Source organism: Rhagoletis pomonella, unplaced genomic scaffold (genome assembly GCF_013731165.1).
Source record: "Rhagoletis pomonella isolate Grant_MI unplaced genomic scaffold, Rhpom_1.0 Rhpom_scaffold_00002, whole genome shotgun sequence".
In the NCBI taxonomy this organism is placed as follows: domain Eukaryota; kingdom Metazoa; phylum Arthropoda; class Insecta; order Diptera; family Tephritidae; genus Rhagoletis; species Rhagoletis pomonella.
Window position 1 is genome coordinate 70,876,617 of NW_023458556.1, and position 21,062 is coordinate 70,897,678.

Sequence of the window (21,062 nt, forward strand, 5' to 3'; positions counted from 1 at the left end):
TTGTCACCTTGGTTGTCAAAGGTGTGGCTACAATGAAAACATATTGTAAGACTTTAAAAAACTTATATTTCCTGATGGACTTCGCGCGTGTACGGAATGGGGCACAAGTAATTATGAACACTTGAGTTGGAGGCACAAAATACCCATGCGAAACCTCTAAAAGTTAATATTTTTGCACCACCTTTTCACTTTAATAAATGGTTGTGCATAAACAGACTGCAATTAAATGTGAACAAGACAAAGTTTATGGTCATATCTAGAGCAGCTAACGTTAGCTCCGATAATTACAGTTTAAAAATTAAAGATGAAGTAATTGAGAAAGTGAGAATCATTAAATATCTAGGTGTATATATCGACGATAAGTTAAAATTTGAGGAACATATTGACTACACAGTAGCAAAAATTTGTCTCATGAAAAGATCATGTAAGTACTTGGAAGGAGGTATAAGACTCTGGTCTACAGATCTATAGTTGAACCACAATTCATATACTGTCCAACAATCTTTTTTATAGCAAGCGACACACAAATAGATAAGCTTCAAAAAATGCAAAATAGGGCTATGCGATTTATCTTGAACAAGCGGTACGACACACCCATACAGGAAATGATCGCAGAATTAAAATGGCTGAGCGTGAAACAGCAAATTTTCTATCACGCTATAAATTCGTGTTTAACATAAAACAAAGTAGACTCCCGAATTATCTGAGTGATATCCTACGATATGATAGTGAAACCCATTCGTATTACTCAGGGGAAATAATAGCTTTAGGCTGCCGCTGTATAAAACGGAAATAGATAAGAAGAATATCTTTTATAAGGGATTAAAATGTTATAATGAACTTCCAGCTCAAATACAAAATTGTGAAAACGTTGGTACCTTCAAAAGGCTGCTACTTGATCACATTGGCTATCAGATAGAAAGGTCCGGCATGGAAACTAGTCCTTTCCATCCGTACTAGCTGGATGACCCTAGATTTAGTCCATTCAGATCACCCACATAATGTATGAAATAAGAAGGTCGGCATGGAAACTAGTCCTTTCCGTCCGATAAAATAGCGCGACTCTGGATTTCGTCCATTCAGATCGCCTGCCGGTAGAGAAGATTATAAGAAGCGGCTTGGAAACTAGTCCTTTCCAACCGCTCAGTTGTGGCGGCTCTGGAAATTACACTCTAAGACCGCATATCGTACGTGATATATTTACGGTACTGCTTGGAACCCCGTCCATTCCAACAGCATCGAGAATATGCTATCTTAGTTAAATATACATACAGTTATATAGCTTAGAAGGAAAAGTGTAACAGGTTAACTTATTTTAAGTATTGAATTTAACTTTACTTTTATTATATATTGCAATACATAATTCAAATGTTTATACGTGAATGTATATAGGTCAAATGACTGTAATAAATAAATAAATAAATAAATAATATTTTTCTAGTCAGCCTAACATATCGCTAGCTCTCGGACCAGAAGTTGGTATACAAAAATACAGATGGAAATACACATATTTACTATCTTCCCCATATTTGGGAAGTTTGGTCATCTGTTAGACTGAACATACTTATTTTACTTATCCAGCTTATTAATTGCATAATTAAATCTCCAAAAACGTAAACGTGAGTTACAACTATACTATTAAACGTGCGATATGTACATACATAAACACATATCGTCGATGTTTTTGCAAAACCGCCCATCGACTAGTTGCAAAACATCGACGGTATATATGTATGTAAGTACATAAAAATAAACATGTTTTATCCATTCTGCAATTTTTGATTGGTATAACAAAATCCAATTTTTATTGTACTTATTTCTCAGATTACTTTTCAATTTTTCAGAAAAAGGGTCAGCAATCAGGTGGCTGACAAATACAGCGTCCCTTGCATTCTGGTATTTAATACATAGAGGGCGCACATAAAGTCACACACTCACATACTTTCAAAAGAAGCGGAGTCGACAATTGCAGATTTGCTTTTGGACAAAGACGAAGGATCTTATAACACACAAAGAGGTTGAAACAGCAAACAACTACAAAATAAACAACCTTTAAGGTGGGAGAGAACATTTAATATAACAGCCTGACAGTCAAGCCAAAGCTAAAAGCTGTTCCTTACATCTGTCCTGCGAAAGAGGAATTGACTGGGCTGACAGTTTAATTTAGTTTTTTTGTTATTGCAAATGTTTATATAATAGATATTTTGGGAAAATATGTCAAAGAACAAGTACAATGAATACAAACTGGGTTGAGGCAACAGTAAAGGAAATAGGTTGCGTGTGTTTGGACAAAATCCCATAAATTTGATTAAGCCGTACTTACATCCTAATAATTTTTGTACGAGTGTATTTATGCTTACTAGCATATCCCTGCAGGAAAGATAAGAATAACTGTCTACAAATTACAACGGTAAGTATGTATAGTTATTTTATTAGTAGACGAGGATAGGTCGGCTGGTAGGTGTGGCTGCCGCTGACAGAAAGATACACAGTTAGGTCTAAATTGAAACATCACGACTTGCAGTTTAGCTTCCCTTGCTAATCCAGTTAGGCCCACTTGCGGAACAGCAAGTTATCTATTTGACTCGAAGTTTATCGGTTAAATTGATCATTTGACCTGCACAATCAATGGTTAGAAGTAAAATTAGAGTTAAAAGTCGTTAAATATTTGCCCCCATTATAACTCTACATATGCCAATTCTATCAGTAGCAAGAATAAAAAAATTTTAAGATTTCAAAAGTGCAATGAGATTTTATATATAAAACCGTGATCTTAATTTAAGGAAATTTTTCAAAAACCTTCCGCAGGCATTCTATTGAAAAATTTTAAATCAGTTATAATTATATTTTTTATATTGCAAAATTTTCGGAATATCGTAAATAGCTCTGAGGCTGATCGTTATACAGTCAGTCAATAAAGTTTAGGTACAGCGATTTTTTTACAATACGGGCCACTATTTTTTAAACATTTTATTTTTCGCAAATTTTTTATAAAAATATGGTAAATAATTAAAGAAAATTCTGCAAAATTTCATTCAAATATTTCACTTTTTATTTACGCTCTCTAGAAAAAATTTGAGTATGCAGTTTTTTAGCCAATTCAATTTTAGTATAATAAAGTGCAAGTATGAGGAAGCTAGGACTTACCATTGATTTTTGGGACATTTTTTTGTTGAAGGTGTCGCACATTTTTTCCATATAAAAAAATTATCAAACATTATTTTATATGGAGAAAATGAGCGACACCTTCAAAAAAAAAATTACTAAAAATCAATGGTAAGTCCTAGCCACCACAAACTTGCTAACTGCTACTAAAATTGAATGGGCTAAAAAACTGCATACTCAACTTCTTTCTAGAGAGCGTGAATAAAAAGTGCAATATTTGAATGAAATTTTGCCGAATTTTCTTTAATTCTGCACAAGGTTTGAAACTTTGCTTTTGGGGGTTTTTGTTGTAGAATTAACCATATTTTTATAAAAAATTTGCGAAAAATAAAATATTTAAAAAATAGTGGCCCGTATTGTAAAAATTCGCTGTACCTAAACTTTATTGACTGACTGTATATAAATTTAACTCTGAGCTACCGAACTCAGTATTTACATATATATTTAACTCTGGACGTTCAGCAATTAGACCATAAGGCAGTGTCACACGATTGGGAATTTGCCAAAAATTTGGTGAAAATCGTATCCCAATCCTTTGAATGCAGAAATATTTTTATTTATCCCAATCACGAAAAAAAATTTGTTAAAATTTTTGAAATAGAAGTTCGCTGTATTGTACCAATCGTGTGTAGGGTTGAAACAATACGAGTAAATGCAAGTACATACTCGATACTTTTCGATCGATACCAAATAATTTTGGTATCGAGACTTTTGAACCAAGTACTGAGAAGGTATCGAAAAAGAAATACTCGTATCGAAACCCGATACTAATAAGGCAAATTTGGCTTCGAAAACTTTTCTCCAACTATTATTCATGGTATGAATGATATGATATGAATGATATGAAGCGCCATAAAGGCTGCCTAAAGGCCCGTCCACATAGAACTTTGGCGTTGCGTTGGCGTTGGCGTCGCTTCAACAGCTGACTATGAATACATGAATTCAAATGCAGCCGTCCACATAGCCAAAATTCGACAACGCTCACGCCAACACAAAGCAAAAAGATGGCCAACTCTCAACTTTTCGCGTGAGTCGCTCGTCAGCTGTTGCGAATAAATAAAATTATGTGAAATATTTTTCCTGTTTAATCAAGTGCGGGCAAGAAATATCGTTTTTAATGCAATTATTGATATGAAATATTAATTTATCTGTCGTTAATATGTTAATTTAGTGGCCCAAGGATTCGCCGCCAAGCGTTCATTGTAGCAAGCATACTTTTAACGTGCGTTCTGTCAAACCAACGCCAACGCCAAAGCCAACGCGAAAGTTCTATGTGGACCGGCCTTAATTGCCAGCGAAGACCGCGATAATGCGACCAAGTCGATGTAGTGCAAAGAATACATGCTCCAATTGCTTCACCAAAGTCAATGTAATTCGACGTATAAACGGCCCAACTGTTCGAGTGGAAGGGAGAACTGGATGAATTTTCAGTGCAGGCATTTCAACGCGATGTTAAGCTCACCGCGTAACTCTTCAGGTTTAACGCGCGTTAGCATTTGAAGGCCCTTAAGCAAAATGAAAGCAAATACATAGGCTGAAAATACCAGTGGGAAATACTAAAGGTAGTGGGAGTTTAGATCTGTTATTGAAGAAAATAATGAAAAAAAGAGTAGGGTAAAAAATAAAAAAATTCTTTGAAAACCGAAATATTCCAGAAAATTTGAACGTCATCTTCGCTTCTAGTCTGGAGAAAAGTAGATGTAAAATAGAAAATAAATAATACAAAAAAAAACTTTTTAATATACAACGCTTTTATAAATGGACTAAAAGGTAGAAAATAATAATTCTCAGTCCCATAGAATTTGTTTTGATAACTTTTGATTTTGAAATTTTAGCAAAAGTAAATAAACAATTTATGAAATTGAAAATGAAAAGCGTGGGGCGCATGCAATACAAAGCATTAGATTTAATTGACAATAGTCAAACTACATAACATAAACCTAAAATTTCTACAGAGAAAGTATAAATTCGAGATCGATTTTAAGCGGTCGCTATTCATATATCCACATACATACATACATATATTACTCTTCATATCAATTCTGGTCTATTACATGCGCCCCACGCTTTTCATTTTCAATCTCACAAATTGTTTATAATGACTTTTATTAGAACATTGAACGAGTGCTTAACTTATACAGTGTTTTAATTTTGTAGTCAAAATTCAAAATGGGCATATTATATTTCAAAAAAAGTAATTTTCTTCGATTTCTTAGAGGCTCGTATATAAGGCCGGCTGCACTAAAAAATTGTTCACTTGGAACGGCGGGTGGAGCGCTCAAATATTTGCGGCACAGATCTGTCAATTTGTCGTATTTTTTTTAGTTTTCCACCGATCGAGAGGATTTTCACCGAGATGAGAACGTTTTTCTTTAAGATAGCTTTTATTTCACGATTTTTAATGTCTCCAGATTTTACATCCGAGCCTTTGCTTTCGCTGGAGGAATCTATGCTTATACGACTTTTAGCAGTACTTGTTAAAGGCCCATCAATGATGATTGATATACTACTTAACCTTTTAGCGCCTGAAGCTAAAAGCCGGTTATTGCCCGCACCCTGGTTAGACAGACTTAGAGCCATTTCAACAACATTAGTGTGGACACTCTGCCCATGTACACATTCGCATTCGCAAACCAATCGTATAATTTGATCCGAATGCGAATGTCGAATGCGAACGTGTAAAATGTTGCGAATCATTCGCATAACGAATGCGATGCAAATACTCGCAACATCCCTGGTATGTATTGTGTATATGTTTATTTATAAACGTATGTGTTCCTTTTCTTTTGTACGGTTTTATTGATATATCTGTACTGTAATGTTTTCGGACGGTACTAGCTCTTACTGCCAATATATCTCATAAATTGTTTATAATGACTTTTGCTAAAATTTCAAATTCAAAAGTTACTTTTTAGTCCTTTTATAAAACCACGCATATTAAACGGTTTTTTTATTTTATTTATTTTCTACTTGTTAGTCTTGTCTGTATAAAACTTTGCAATAGATATTAAAATAATTCAACGATATTAATAGACTGATGCACACACATGCATATACATATGTATGTACATTAGGGCGGGTTGATTTGTATGGATGAAAAAAAAATTAAAAATCGTATAGCATAAACGTAATCTACATTAAATTCTAAGCAAATGCTCTGAAGAAACCATGGGTCTAAAATCAAACCCTAATCCGCGCCTCCCGACTTGAAAATGTTTTTCCTCTTCTTTCGCTTAAATTATTTTCTTTTTTTGAAATATATTATGTTTTATTATATTATATTATAGTTTATGCAATACAGGTTTTGTTTTGAGACTAATCAAAATATTCAATTATCAAAAAAGCAGTTGAACCCCAATTTGCATCTCCTCTGATTTGCGTACTTGGGTGAATATTTTTTTTAATGAAAAAAAAATTTTGAGTGTAGAAAAAATATAAAATGCAAAAGAAATACCTTACTAAACAATTTTATTCAGAAAATTCGATTTCTTTTTGGAAAAACCAATTTTTTCTAACATTTATTTTTTTGGCAAAGGCGGCCATATAAATTTTCAAGTCAAGAGGCGCGGATTAGCATTTTATTTTAGATACATGGTTTCTTCGGAGAATTTTCTTAGAATTTTATGTAGTTAACGTTTTTGATATACGATTTAAAAAAAAAAAATCAACCCGCCCTAATGTACATATATACGAGCACCAATTAATTTCATTTAAAGAAATGGCGTGTCGTCCATTTCCGGCGAAGCGTACTTAGTGCATAGGGCGTCATCTACCCCTCAACCTCGTCTTTTGAAGTTGAGCAGTAGATGTCGCCCTATGCACTAAACATTTTTATAGGAACTTTGCAAAGCAAAGGTTTTATAGCTAAAAATAGTGTCTGGACACTAGGAATGTTAACCCCGGGATCCCGGGACCCCGGACTTTTAAAGGTCTCGAAAATCTAGGGATTCTTGGCAAGTAATCTCGGGATTTTCGGGATTTGTAATTTGCACTGATGGCAATAATAGAAACTCCTTTTCTTGACCAGTATTGGCTAGTTATATTTCTTTTTTTATTTAATAATTAATATTTTTTTATATAAATGTCTAGCTCATTGTACATATAACACCGCGCGATAGTAAATTTTAAACACAAATATCAATATATTCGCGAAACCATGGGCCAAATATAGTAAAGTTGCGTTTTTAGTTTTTCTCTCTAACGTCAGTAATTCAAAAATGATTTAAAAAATTCAGAGAAATATGCTTAGAGAAGAAGTATGGGTATAAAATTAATGAGGAAATCCTGTAGAATTCAAACATATTTAAGTCTCTAGTGCAGAAGGACAGGTAAATATTGAAAATGTCATTTTAAAATTTTATCCTTGAAATTTCGCCATATTTGTTGGAATTTCGTTCAGCTAACTTTGTCAGCTTAAAAATTACTTACTCGTCCTGGTGAATACAAAAAATTTAAATTTTTTAAATTCTAGAGAAATATTCTATTGCCTTTGTTACCTATATTTTTATTCTACATTGCATCGAATTTTTGAAATAATTTTTGGAATTACTCATATCTTTGAAATTACAAAGTCCTTCAAAATAAATCCTGCGGTCAGTGAGAAAAAATAAAAAGGCCACTTTAAATAAAAAAGTAGGTTTCAAACCATGGTACAATAATTACAGGTGTTGTCTTCCTAGAGAGTTTTACTACACGCGAAATTCGGGCTCCCTTATTTTCATTCTGACGCAGTTCAATGTCGATTCTTTTTCTTTTATTTGGCTGTGCTTTTTGTTTTCGCTCAGTTTACTTTTTATGAATTTTCAAAACAAAAGCAAAAACGTTTGAAATTAAGTGAGCCATACAAATTTTGAATCTATTTGCAAGCAAATGTTTTTTTTCGGCTTTTGCAAATTGAATAAGTTCTCTGTAAAATGGTTTGTTGAAAAAAATACGTGAACATATATGGTATATTGGGTATGGAAAAAGGGATATTTCCAGCAGTAAACGTTTTAGTGTGGACAACAATGATATTTTTTAAATAAGGCAGATCGGAATATGCGCTCTCTGGGAAGACAATACCTGTAATTATTGTACCAGGGTTTCAAACCCATTTATTTCTTATTTATTTCATGGTAGTTGAGCTTCTAAAACAATGTAGAAGCAATTTTTTCGATTCAAGTTGTTGAAAAGTAATGAATATCTAGATCCCGGGACTAAGCCCGGGATCCCGAGATTGTGACAAGGCCATCCCGAAAATACCGGGACTGGAAAAAGCAGAAAAATTGACATCCCTACTAGATACACAACATCGAAAGTTGATAAAAGCGTTGTAAAATATTCTAGTTCGCGGGATCTATATACTAGAATATCTTTTATATTTTAAATGCTTTTAAGTTTTTTTTTTTCATAAACTTTCACCGGAATAATTTCGATTGGAAGTACAACAATATAAGACTTTTTGTTAAAAAAATGCATAAGAAAATTTTTTTCTTAAACGTTATTAACTTTCTTGTCATCTTTTCCAATGAATTGTTTGTGTTAGTTACCATGCATCATTAAACATAAACATATGTAGTTAACTAAAAAACATAAAAAAAAAATTTAACTTATTTAGTTCATAACGAGAGTATCGATATGAGTAGGCATCGAAACTTTAGATCCGATATTTTTCTGGTATCGATACTTTCTTTCGATACTATTTCCAAGTAAAAGTATCCATACCTGCATGTTATCGTTTTATCCCTAATCGTGTGACTATAAAAATAATTGTCGTCCCAATTTTTTTTTTTGTTTTTTAGCAATAGCCCAATATAAAAAATGTATAAATCTGTACAAATGTGACACTGCCTTTAGAGTTTCTGAGGAATATGGTCAGGCATAAGCAATCTTCTAAATAATTCAAACTATGAGATCTTTTTCGATCCCACCTGGATCGACAACTGTCACAGCACAATTTTTGAGTGAATCGTCACAGAGCTTTCTGTGATGAATACAGGCAATGGCAAACCCCCGAGTATATTTTAGCTCTTAAAAGCGTTCTCATCAAAACCATTTGCGAATCGGAGGTGGCGTAAAATTGTACGTCTCTCCGTTTCTGTTATAACATTAGAATGCACACCACAAATTGGAGAAGCTCGGCAAACACTTAGCAAAAAGTTAAGCGCCGAAATATTATTATTACTAGCCCCTCGGCAGGCAATGGCAAGGCCGAGTGTATTTCTGCCATGAAAAACAGATTCTCATAAAAATACAATCGCCGTTCGGAGTCGGCGTAAAAGTGTAGGTCCCTCCACTTTGTGCGAAAACATCAAGGCGCACGCCACAAATCGGAGGAGAAGCTTGGCCAAACACTAACATATCGATGGTCCTCTGCAATAACGATACAATTCAAAATTCAAAAATTAAAAAGTTGTACTACTGTTAAGTGTCTCCTGTTTCTAATCCTTGTCTAATCCTTTTCTAACCATTACAAAAGGAAGCAGTAAGGATTGCTAAAATAAGTAATAAATAAGACGTGGATTCAAGCAGGATTAACAGTAGTAAAATTTTTTGAATTTTGAATTGTGTCGTTATTGCACAGGACTATCGATATATGTAACCGCCAATCTATTATTATTAGTTGCTTAGACTCCAAATTATACTTTTATGTACAAATTTACAAATACATATTTACATTATCTTAAAACTTTTTTGTTCTAGATTTAGGGCCAGTTTCTCAGTGTCTGGTTAACACTAACTACACGTTAAGCATCGTTATCGACGTTATAAACCCCTTGTTATATGTTACGGAGCCGATCACGTCGATAGCGATGTTTAACCTGCAGTTAGTGTTAACCATATATAGAGAAACTGGCCCTTAAAGTATTAACCATGCATAGCACTCATCTCGCATCAAGCCTTATCTATTCGTACAAGAATATTCCTTTATAAAAAAGAAACCCGTTTTGAAGTTAAATCAGGGACCGTAACGGTTATAAGTTTTATTATAAAAATCACTTTTTAATCGTTATTAACTGAGTTTTATTTTTTGCTCGGAAAATAATCGTTACGTTTTAAGTTTTATTTTTTGCTCGGAAAATAATGGTTACGTTTTAAGTTTTATTTTTTGCTCGGAAAATAATGGTTACGTTTTAAGTATTATTTTTTGCTCGAAAAATATTGGTTACGTTTTAAGTTTTATTTTTTGCTCGGAAAATAATGGTTACGTTTTAAGTTTTATTTTTTGCTCGGAAAATAATCGTTACGTTTTAAGTTTTATTTTTTGCTCGGAAAATAATAGTTATTTCTTGAGTTTTATTTTTTGCTCAGAAAATAAAACTTAATTTTTGCGTATTCGTATGCGCTTTTTTGCACTTTTTCTTTAGAAATGTGGTTCTTTTTGTTTCTGCCCTGGTATCTGTATTTTCATTACCCACTCCACAGTGGCGTTAAAGGTTCAATGCAGCCGCCCCACAGTGCCGCGACTCCATACAAATGATGGACAAAAATAGAAGGAGTGGTCAGAATTGGCTGAAACTTCACACCTAGAAGTATTATGCCCCTCTAATTTCAAAAATGAAATCGGTTTTTCTGTACCGGTTACTTCTTTCGAGAAAACCGAGTTTTTCTTGCATTTTTATATGAAAATAGTCATTGTGGACATGTGTTGATATAAGTGGAAGGAGGCATCAGAATGGGCTGAAACTTTACACCTGAAAGGACTATATCACGGCAATTTAAGAAAAAAAAAAACGTTTTTCAGCATCTGTTACCATTTAATTAAAAAAAATTTTTTTTTACAATTTTATAAAAAGGTAAAATAACTCATAATCATCGTAGACATATGTTTATAAAACCCGAAATAGTATTCAGAACTTGTTGAAACTTTACACCTAAAAGGACTAAGCCATGCTTATTTCAAAAATGAAATCGATTTTTCGGTACCGGGTACCCATTAAAAAAAAAAAGATTTTTTTTTACATTACTATATGAAAGACAAATAAGGCATAATCATTGCTGATTGTGGTGTTTACGAAAACAGGAAGGAGTCGTCAGAATTTATTGAAACTTTACATCTGAAGTGTCTATATTACTCTAATTTTAAGAAAGTAATCGGTTTTTTTGTAACGGGTACCCATTAAAAAAACACCGAGTTTTTGCACATGATTATTTAAAAATGAAATATGGCATATCATTGTTGCTAAGTGTTCAGAAAAATAGTCTTAATAGTCAAAATTCGTCTAAAATTTACTTCCTAAGTGAATACATTATGGTAATTTGAAAAATTAAGTCGGTTTTCCTTACATGTTAACCTTTAGAAAAAAAAAATTCTTTTGATTTCATTTAAAATAAAGCATAATCACTGTTAAGTAAGTAAGTAATAATAGCTGTTATATGGTAATAACATATAATATGTTAATAAAAACAGAATTAGTGGTTATAATCACTCAGTTTCAGAGTCCTCAGAAGAGGAGGAAGTGATCACTGATTCAAATGATTCCATGCTTTTGTCTGCTTCGTCACTTTCAACAATGTATTTATTAAAGCTGAGATCAGAACCCTTTAAATATTTGTTTCTCTGTTTTATATTTCTTTTAAATGCAACTAATGGATCTGACGATAATATCAAACGAGTCATTAAATCCGTATTGCTTTGTACTCTTCCAGTTTTTCGAGAATGATTAAGCCGATATTTTCTTATGTTTTTGTGTGAACATTCTAAGGCTTCTTCTGATAATGAACCTGATAAAATAGGTGGAAATACAGATTAAGAAAATAAATGAAAACATAGCTTTAAAATCATTACCTATTGGTAAATCAAAGTATTTAATTACATCACATCCATGTACTAAAACTTTATGCACTGAACTTGGCATGTTATACCAACCATTATTCTAAGGTATAACTCTCTTGTTTCGTTCAACAAAACACTAAACTCTTGGGTTTTTATTTGTTTTCCACAAGAGAGGACTCTTAGCACCAGAGAAAAATTATGGATTAGAGACTTATCCAGACGAGTAATTTCTGCGGCAACGTCAATATTTTCAAAAAAACGTCGAGCTGTGTTTCCATCATTTGTTGTTCCAAACCCTTGCTTGACTTGGTCAATTATCAAACCTGTTTTAATTTTGAACTCTTTTTGGATACGGGCTTTAGTTTCAATAAATTTAGCCTTATTTTCCATTCTGACTTGCCATGTCTTAAAAGGCAGACGGTAGGCTATGTGTAATAGACATTCAAAGAATCGAATCCAGCAATGGAGGGTTGATAACCCAAATTTATAATGATCTGGATTTGGTATTTTGTTTTGTTCAATATTATTCATTTCTGTTGGGCTTGCATGACATATGAAACATCTGCTTGAGGAATTGGTGTTTGTTAAAACATTAGCTACTGCGCCGTCAATCATAGTGCAATGCATGATGTAGGAAACTTCAGCAATTCCCTTCTTATTTTTAAAAATATCACATTCCAAATCATTAATCATCTGAATTATTTTATTATATTCTGAATGAATTACCGCCTTTCCTTCTTTCGTATAAACGAATTTCACTGGTCTACAGAACAGCGTAGAAGAGGGAGTTCGGTTGACCCATATTTCATTACCTGATGAGGAATCGATGAGCCTTAAAATGTGAAAAAATTTGGAAAATAGAGAATAGATACATAAGAAAATAATTGATTTTATACGAACTTAAGTGGTAACAAAGCAATTACGAAAATAAATTCATCTGAGAGGTCTTCCGCGGCGAATTTTTGCTTATATCGACTGTGGCCAGAACTGCCATCCATTCCCCATTTACATATAAGTGAAAGTTTGCCCACTGGGTGTTTGTCTGCACAAACTTCTAAGATGTGTTTGGATGTAATATGTACAAGAGCCTTTAAATTAACTTCTGCTGAAGTTTCCGTCGCTTCTATATGTGGTACTAAACTTTGTTTTAATTGGTTTAACGCATACGTGCTTGGGAAAAAATCCGCATGTATATTGTTAGCAACTTTGCGTAGTCTATTATATTTTTCTTCCGATAAATCTAAGTCTAAACACAAGGCCAGCGCTTCAAAGGGTTCAAGACACTTCTTTATAATGTTATCAGGCTTCGTTTCATTTTTTGTTACTTTCCGTGCTGCATAAGTAATTTCTTCCGCACTATGTTCTTCAAGTATTTTACTAACCTTTCGCAATTTTGACTTTTCTGAAGCTACCGAAAACTCTACTTGCGGTCTGCCTCTTTTTCCCGTACTGGTGCTTGGTATCTGAAATTTATATTCAATTACAATCTTTCACACTACAAAGCATACATTAAATACATTATCGGGATCTTCTATTTCAAAGACTACCCATTGGAGCCAAGAAGAGTTTAAATTAATAAATCGCTCTTTTATATAGACAGCTTCCTTCCACTTTCTGCGCATTTCAGCATTGAACTTATAAACTTTATTTCTCACAGCATCTCTATCAAATTTAACATTAGTTAACTTTTCACAAACAAAAGAAAAAGTGATTGATATTCTTTCTTTAAGGGGTGTTTCTAACCATAAATCTACCAAATCACTATTTATAATTTTAATTGACATTTTTATTTATTTATTATAAATGTTTTACGTTTATGCTTTTGATACTTTATTTTGAAGTGAGATAAACAAGTGCTGATTTACCTGCTGCGCTCACTTGCTTTCACACGTATATACTTATGTGCATTAAGGTGGTTAAAGTTTATATGAAAAAATGTTATGTTCCCAAAACCGTTTGGCTTGTTCAGTATATTGTTACGCATACTTAATGCACTTTAAATTTCAAATTTAAGAAAAATCGGTTAATATTAAAGGGCGCCCATCGCTGTTTTATATTTTAAATATTTGTTTTTTTGTGTAAATGGGTAGAAAAAATATGTCAAATACAATTTATTCATGAAATTTTAAACTCGCGTTGAGCAACATTTTCCACTAATAGTAAAACGTTGAAATTTTTGCACAGGTAATGTAATTAGTTAGGTGAACAAAATTATAAAAAGACTCAATCAAAAAAAAAATAAATATAAAAAAATTGGACCTCCCTGATGTGCATACATTTGTACTATCATTTTCGCAAGCTGTTTTTGTTTGCTGCTTAAGCAAAATAGTACTCTTTATGCAGATGAAGAGTAATAGGTATGTTATTTATTTTTATTTTCTTTTTGTTCGCCTTTCGTCTAATCATTGGGCGCTGTAAGGTGTCTCGATTGCATTTATTTCCTTACCCGAATTGGTTAACATATTATTTGTAAACTGGTGTCATTGCTATATATATATATATATATATATATGTTTATATATATATATGTAAATCTTCGTATACCTTTGTTTTTGGCTCCCATACCGTGATGCATATTTAAGTATTTTAATTAGCTGATAATTTTTTTTCATTTCAAAGCACCCTGTACCTCTTAATTTTTTTTTTTTGGCACTTTTAGCTTTAATTCAACACCTTATTTTTGAAAAGCGAACCAAAAATTTAGATCTTAGGGCATTCAGAAAAAGTATTGTAAATATAGATCAGCTAAAATAATACCAAAAAAAGGCATTTAGTCACTTTTTCAAAATTGAAAATTTTCAAATATTGGAAAAAGTTGGAAGAGATTTCGATTGTTTCTGTTAGTAGAAGGTCCAAACTACCATAACCAAAAAAAAAATTTCACGAACTTTCAAGATGTTTTTTTTTTTTTTATCTCCAAAGTTTATCAATTTTCGGATTTTGGTATGTTTAATCATATATTTATTTATTAATAAAAAAAAAATATTTGTATAAATGTTTTTTCCATGAACCATACTTTTTTTGGTTTGTCGCATATATCTTTATCAAAGTGCAAAAGTTGATCCTGCTAGGAATAAAAATGTATTTTTAACAAATTTTTAACTGCGACCACTTTTATGTGCGAATCGCCGAAATGAAATGGTATGTAGAAAATAGGTGTACTTTGAGGGGGTGTGTGAGGCTGAAAGTTGTTTTTATCACAAAATAACTTATGAACTTCTTTTAGTTGGAGATTTAGCTGTAACTTGACATCAAAACATCTAAGTTTCAAGACAGTCGATTTTTGTATTTTTGTCCACCTTCGCGGCACTGTGCGCCCCCTGTCTATTCACGCATGCGCATGCGCATACGCACACATTAAGTTTTATTTTCTGAGCAAAAAATAAAACTCAAGAAATAACGATTATTTTCCGAGCAAAAATAAAACTTAAAATGTAACGATTATTTTCCGAGCAAAAAATAAAACTTAAAACGTAACCATTATTTTCCGAGCAAAAAATAAAACTTAAAACGTAGCCATTATTTTCCGAGCAAAAAATAAAAATTAAAACGTAACCATTATTTTCCGAGCATAAAATAAAACTCAAAACAACGATTATTTTCTGAGTAAAAAATAAAACTCAAAATATGATGATTAAACTTGATTTTTATAAGTAAAAATTAAAAAATAAAAATCAGTGCCGCTGAAGGTACTCCGAGTAATAAGAAATATATTGGTTTACTCCTTATGCACGTAGCATTTCTCTTACCGCGTGATTTTTTGAGTTGAAATTTCAAAGGATAATCGTTATTTGCGGTCCCTGAGTTAAATAGCTTTGCGCTATACAGTAAAATTTGGGCAACCTGATATACGCGGTTTTATACTTTATACAACTTAAAATCATCCAACAAGCTAAGTGTCTAACAATATATTTTTATACGTCATGTTTGGTTTCTAAAATCGGATGAAAAATAGTCAAGCTGTTAATAGATAATTGCATCAAGAACGAGCATAGCCGTAATCTTTAGTTAAAAAAAAATCAGATAGGATTTCAAGAACAGCAGTTTTTAGATCCAAAAATATTTATCTAAAAACTAGTGAACAAATTTTTTGGATCCATTTTAATCGAACCTATTCATCTTGAGGATCACTGTGTGCACCTGCACAAATGTGGCAGCATTAGCTAGCATTTTGGAAGGCCGCCATTACTGTTGCCACATTTGCCGCATTCGCTTTGCGTATAATTGCTGTTCTTTTTGGTTTTGTTTATTGCTGCTACTGTCGCTGTTTTTACTGATGACTACATATATGCTGCTGCAATTGCAGATGCATCGTTGCTTCCCAGTCGGAAAAGTAGTAATGCATTACATGCGTGATAAATAATATAATGTATTTTTTATGAGTTCTCGATTATATTACTGCTAACTACATATTAATCCGTATTATAATGTATTAAAAAATTTCCAAAAATTTCTTATTAAAACACATTCATTTCTCGATACTAGGTAGTGCAAAATTGAATGCCCCACTTTTATTAGGACATCGCCCTGGGGGAAAAAATGCATTTTCGAATGTGAAAAGGGTTGTTTTACTGATTATTTTTTCGATTACTATACATTGCATTTTCCCACTGGGTTGTTTTTTTGATTCTCTAACCGCGGTGGCAGCGGTAGAGGCTAAAGTTGTTGGCATTGCAAAAGTGCAAGGACCCAACTTTTAGCTTGCATGGAATGAGCTAATGAAGGTATGTACATATGTATGCATGCGAAATGTTCACGTATTAACCATACAAGGAAACCGCGAACTAGTGAATCAAATTTTTAGTCTGACAGCAACTAGATCCCCACCAGTTCAAAATCAGCGAAATGTGGTACATTTAAAAAACTATTTTATTTCCCTTTTCCAATAGGCACTATAGAAAAAGGGATCCAGAACGAACTAGATCTTATCTGTCGAATTTAGAACAATTTCGGAACTATCGAAAAGGAATGCAACGGTGGTTTGTTTACTTTACATGGATATTTGTTTGGCGGTATTTTCGTTCAAATACGCTTCCATTCTGCACTTCCCAGTTGCTTTTTCATAGCTTAGTAATACAAAATAAAAATTTGTGTTAACATTTTAACATCTTGTGACCTTCTGGAACCTAACCAAAAACAGCAAGCACCTCTGCAGACTCAGCTACAGCCAAAGGTGTGTAAACGTAAAATTCTTAGAATCATTCACACAAATTTAATTTCAAATTGAAACACAAATTTTTTGAAAATAATTTAAAATCGCACACACGGAAGAACCGAAAAGCATAAAAAATCATTATACTTTTTTCTTTCGTCTGTCCATTTTAGAACTGGTTCAGAACTATAGAATTTAGAACTAGTTCGGAACTATCGAAAAAGGGATCCAGCGGGGGGCAATTAACACTTCCTAGGACATCGCCATGTTAAAATTGCCAGTTGTTTGCATGCAAAAGAGATTTATCACGAACCGTAAAGGGGTCTAAATGTACTAAATCGAAGCGCACCACTTCAGAACTAGAGATTTTCCCACAGGGAAACTAAAATCTTCAGAAATGTTTCTTATGTATGCGTGAGAGATAAGCAAGCGCCGACAAGACTTAAGTTAATTGTTATTGAGCGTACGTGTGCAACAGTACAAGTTGTAGCAATGCAATAATAACAAAAGCAACTTTTCATAGGGAAAATACGCCTTTTAAGCACCACAATTTGAGGCAGATCCTGGATGCTGCTGGCCATTTTTGCAGTTTTTATACCCGAGCGCACTTGTGCACAAGGGTATATTAATTTTGTTCACATAACGGTTGTTTGTAACAGCCAAAACGAATCGAGATAGATATAGACAAATGTATACATAAATGATCAGGATAAAAAAAGAAATCGATTAAGCCATGTCTGTCTGTCCGTCCGTCTGTCCGTCTGTCCGTCTGTCCGTCTGTCCGTGTACACGATAACTCGAGCAAAAATTGAGATATCTCAACGAAATTTGGTATGTAGGTTTCCCTTAATCCAAGGTAGGTTGCTATTGAAAATGGGCGAAATCGGACTGTAACCACGCCCACTTCCCATATAACGGTAATTTCCAGAAATACGAAAACTGCGATATTTTAGTAACTACTGAAGATAAATCACTCAAAATTGGTATTTACAATAATTTTTTGACAAAAAATAATAATATTATACATTTTTGGAAAATGGGCGTAGCCACGCCCACTTATGGTTACATGTCTATATCTTGGTAACCGCTGTACCAATTTCTACCAAACTTGGCACAGTTGTCGGCCTTCGTACAGCATACAAAATCGCCTAAAATTTTTAAAATCGGACGATAACCACGCCCACATCCCATATAACGGTAATTTAGAGAAATACAAAATCTTCGATAAATCAGTAAATATTGAAGCTAATTTATTCAAAATTGATGCTTGCAACAATTCTTTACCAAGAAATACGCTTGTGATAAATTTTTGGAAAATGGGCGTGGCACCGCCCACTTATGATCACATATATGTATCTCAGTAACCGTTCTACCAATTTGTACCAAACTCGGTGTGGTTATTGTGCTTGCCACATATAAGCAAACCGTTGAAAATTATTGAAATCGGACTAAAATAACGGCCGCTTCTCATATAACGGTAAATTTCAGAACTGCTTGAAACTTCAAAATTTCGAAATCTAAGGACTCTAATTTACTCAAAATTGATACGCCCTGGCTTACCATATAGCCGTAGCTTTCGGTAAGGCGAAAAACATATATTTAATACGTGCGCCGGGTATTTAATGTTCGGCTCTGCCCGAACTTAGGCTTTCTTACTTGTTTTTTTTTAATTTTGTGTGTGGTGCCAACTGGCAGAAAGGGTTCGTTTAAGTGTGTGTATATAAAAGTACATATTTTCCTGCACTTTTCTCCAAAGAAATGAATCTGCTTACAAATATACTACATATGTATGAGCATTTCCACAAAATGAGGAATCAGTTGTATGGGAGCTATAAGTTATAGTGGTCCGATTTTGACAGCTCCGAAAAATAATTAATACATTAAGGTTGTTCATACTTGCCTGGCTAATAGTGTATTTATTGCTGTAAACTGAATAAAAAATATAACCACATATCCAGATAACCTGATAACCAGTGAACAACCTCATTATAAAAATACCCTCGCTTACTAAATTTCAGTCGGATATCTCGAACACTGGGGACTAGATTGTGTTCAAACAGATAGACAGATGGACTTGGCTAAATCGACTCAGCTGGACATTCTGATCATTTTGGCAAACATTTATGTGGGTCTATATCTTCTTCTTCGGGTACTTAAAAACATCGGACCAAATTTATAATACTATTTCATGTTCATGAATCGTATACAAAATTATGGAGAAATCGTACGTTCGCGACCCGTACGTGCGCGACCGGTACTTAAGCTTATAAATAAAAAACTAATAAAGATATTTCAACGCGCAATTAGTAAAAATCGTAATCTTATATCTTATATATATGTAAATAGGCAATTATGTTTCCTTTACACCTACTTTACGGCTAAACTATCTTCTAAGGTATAGACAATTGTATATCATTAGAAAGGTATTTTGATGCTGATGGGCAGGCAATTTTTAAAATTTCAAATTAGTTTAACATCGAAAAAATCAATTCAAAAGTGACACCAACACCAATGCCATACATTGTATATGTTTGGTGCGGAAATGCCTCCTAAATGTATGCTTTAATATTGATACTGAATTAAAGAAATGTGGTAAACAGCAGTTTAGGAATCAGATTTATGTCTATAGATTAACCGCCCTATTCCCACAACACTGACAAAACTCAGCGGCTGACTATTGCCTTTACGACTGCGCCTAATATGCCGCAAATTTATTTTAAACTCTCGTATGGTGACAATTGTCAGTGTTGTTGTTATGACCTACTGAGTACGCGACAACGGCGAAACAACCTCAATGTTTATACATATTGTGTTTTAGGCGCAATAATTGTGACAGTAGTCATACGATGTGTTAGTGAGTGTTTCGAAAAATGCAACAGGCCCTCAACCGACACTCTCGGTTGAGAAGGCTTGAGAAAATCGAAATAAAACTAAGAGTAAGCCAATCAAATGTTGCGAAAACGTAAATGACTATGTACATATCTACTTGTGTACACACGTGGAAGTTATTTGTCAATATGTGAATATATAACGGGTTATTCGGTCGGGTTTGAGTGACTTCGCCTCCTTATGTTGTGGTGTGTTGAAAAAAATGGTTGAAGTTTTGCAATTCGCAAACATTTTAAAACGTAATCTATTTATTATTCTAAAACAAGGCGCTTATTACACACCAAATTAAAGTGCTTTTCGAAATATTTGCGTCGAAAGATTTTAAAATTTTTACATTGAGCAAAGCACTACTACGTTAATTTCGATAGGTGGCGTCTTAGCGGGACACAAGAGAATGAAAAATTGTTCCATTTATTCGCTTTCGTCCCTGTTTTGATTTCATATCGAGCAAAGCATTGCGGTTCGTGCGATACAGTGGAAGACCTGCAAAACAACAAGTAATTTTCAAGCAAAAAAACCAAAACGACTTCAATTCTCATATACAAATTTAAGATTATCGTTTATTTCTTCACGATCCAATTATCGGATCTAAACAAAATTAGTATGGGACCACCCTTGAGGTACCACCTTGCAAAAAGAATTATCGAAATCGGTTAATTTGGTCCAAAGTTATGCTGTAACATACATAAAAAAATAAAAAATAAAATATTCCGACGATTTAATAACCTCCTCCTTTTCATGAAGTCGATTAAAAATGTTTCTTTTGTCTCTGTGCATACACCCATATACATACATACTTACATATAAATTTATTTTAAATTTTGTATAATTTTAAAATGGCGGAAAACTTAAAAAAAATCATGTCAGACGAACTGAGGGGACGGTAAAGTATTTTACATTCTCGATATATGTGCGTTTCAGAGAATCTGATTATTTCAGTTTTATCTTGCGGGTTAGAGAAGGGCGAGAACCCTCGCCAGACTCTAAAATTAAGATAAGTGCCACAAGAGATTATTTTGCGAGACTTAGTCGATTGGGTATTTGAACCTCAGCCTGGTGTAATTAATCAAAACCAGTTAAGGATCAAATTGTTTTCGTGTT

At 33.3% G+C, this 21,062-nt stretch overlaps 1 protein-coding gene across 3 annotated transcripts in view; it reads right to left on the bottom strand.

The window, feature by feature from the left end:
- LOC118734033 (tyrosine-protein phosphatase 10D) overlaps positions 1–21,062 on the bottom strand; it is a 451,470-nt gene that overhangs the window by 202,406 nt on the left and 228,002 nt on the right. The gene's annotated exons all lie outside the window — the stretch shown is intronic.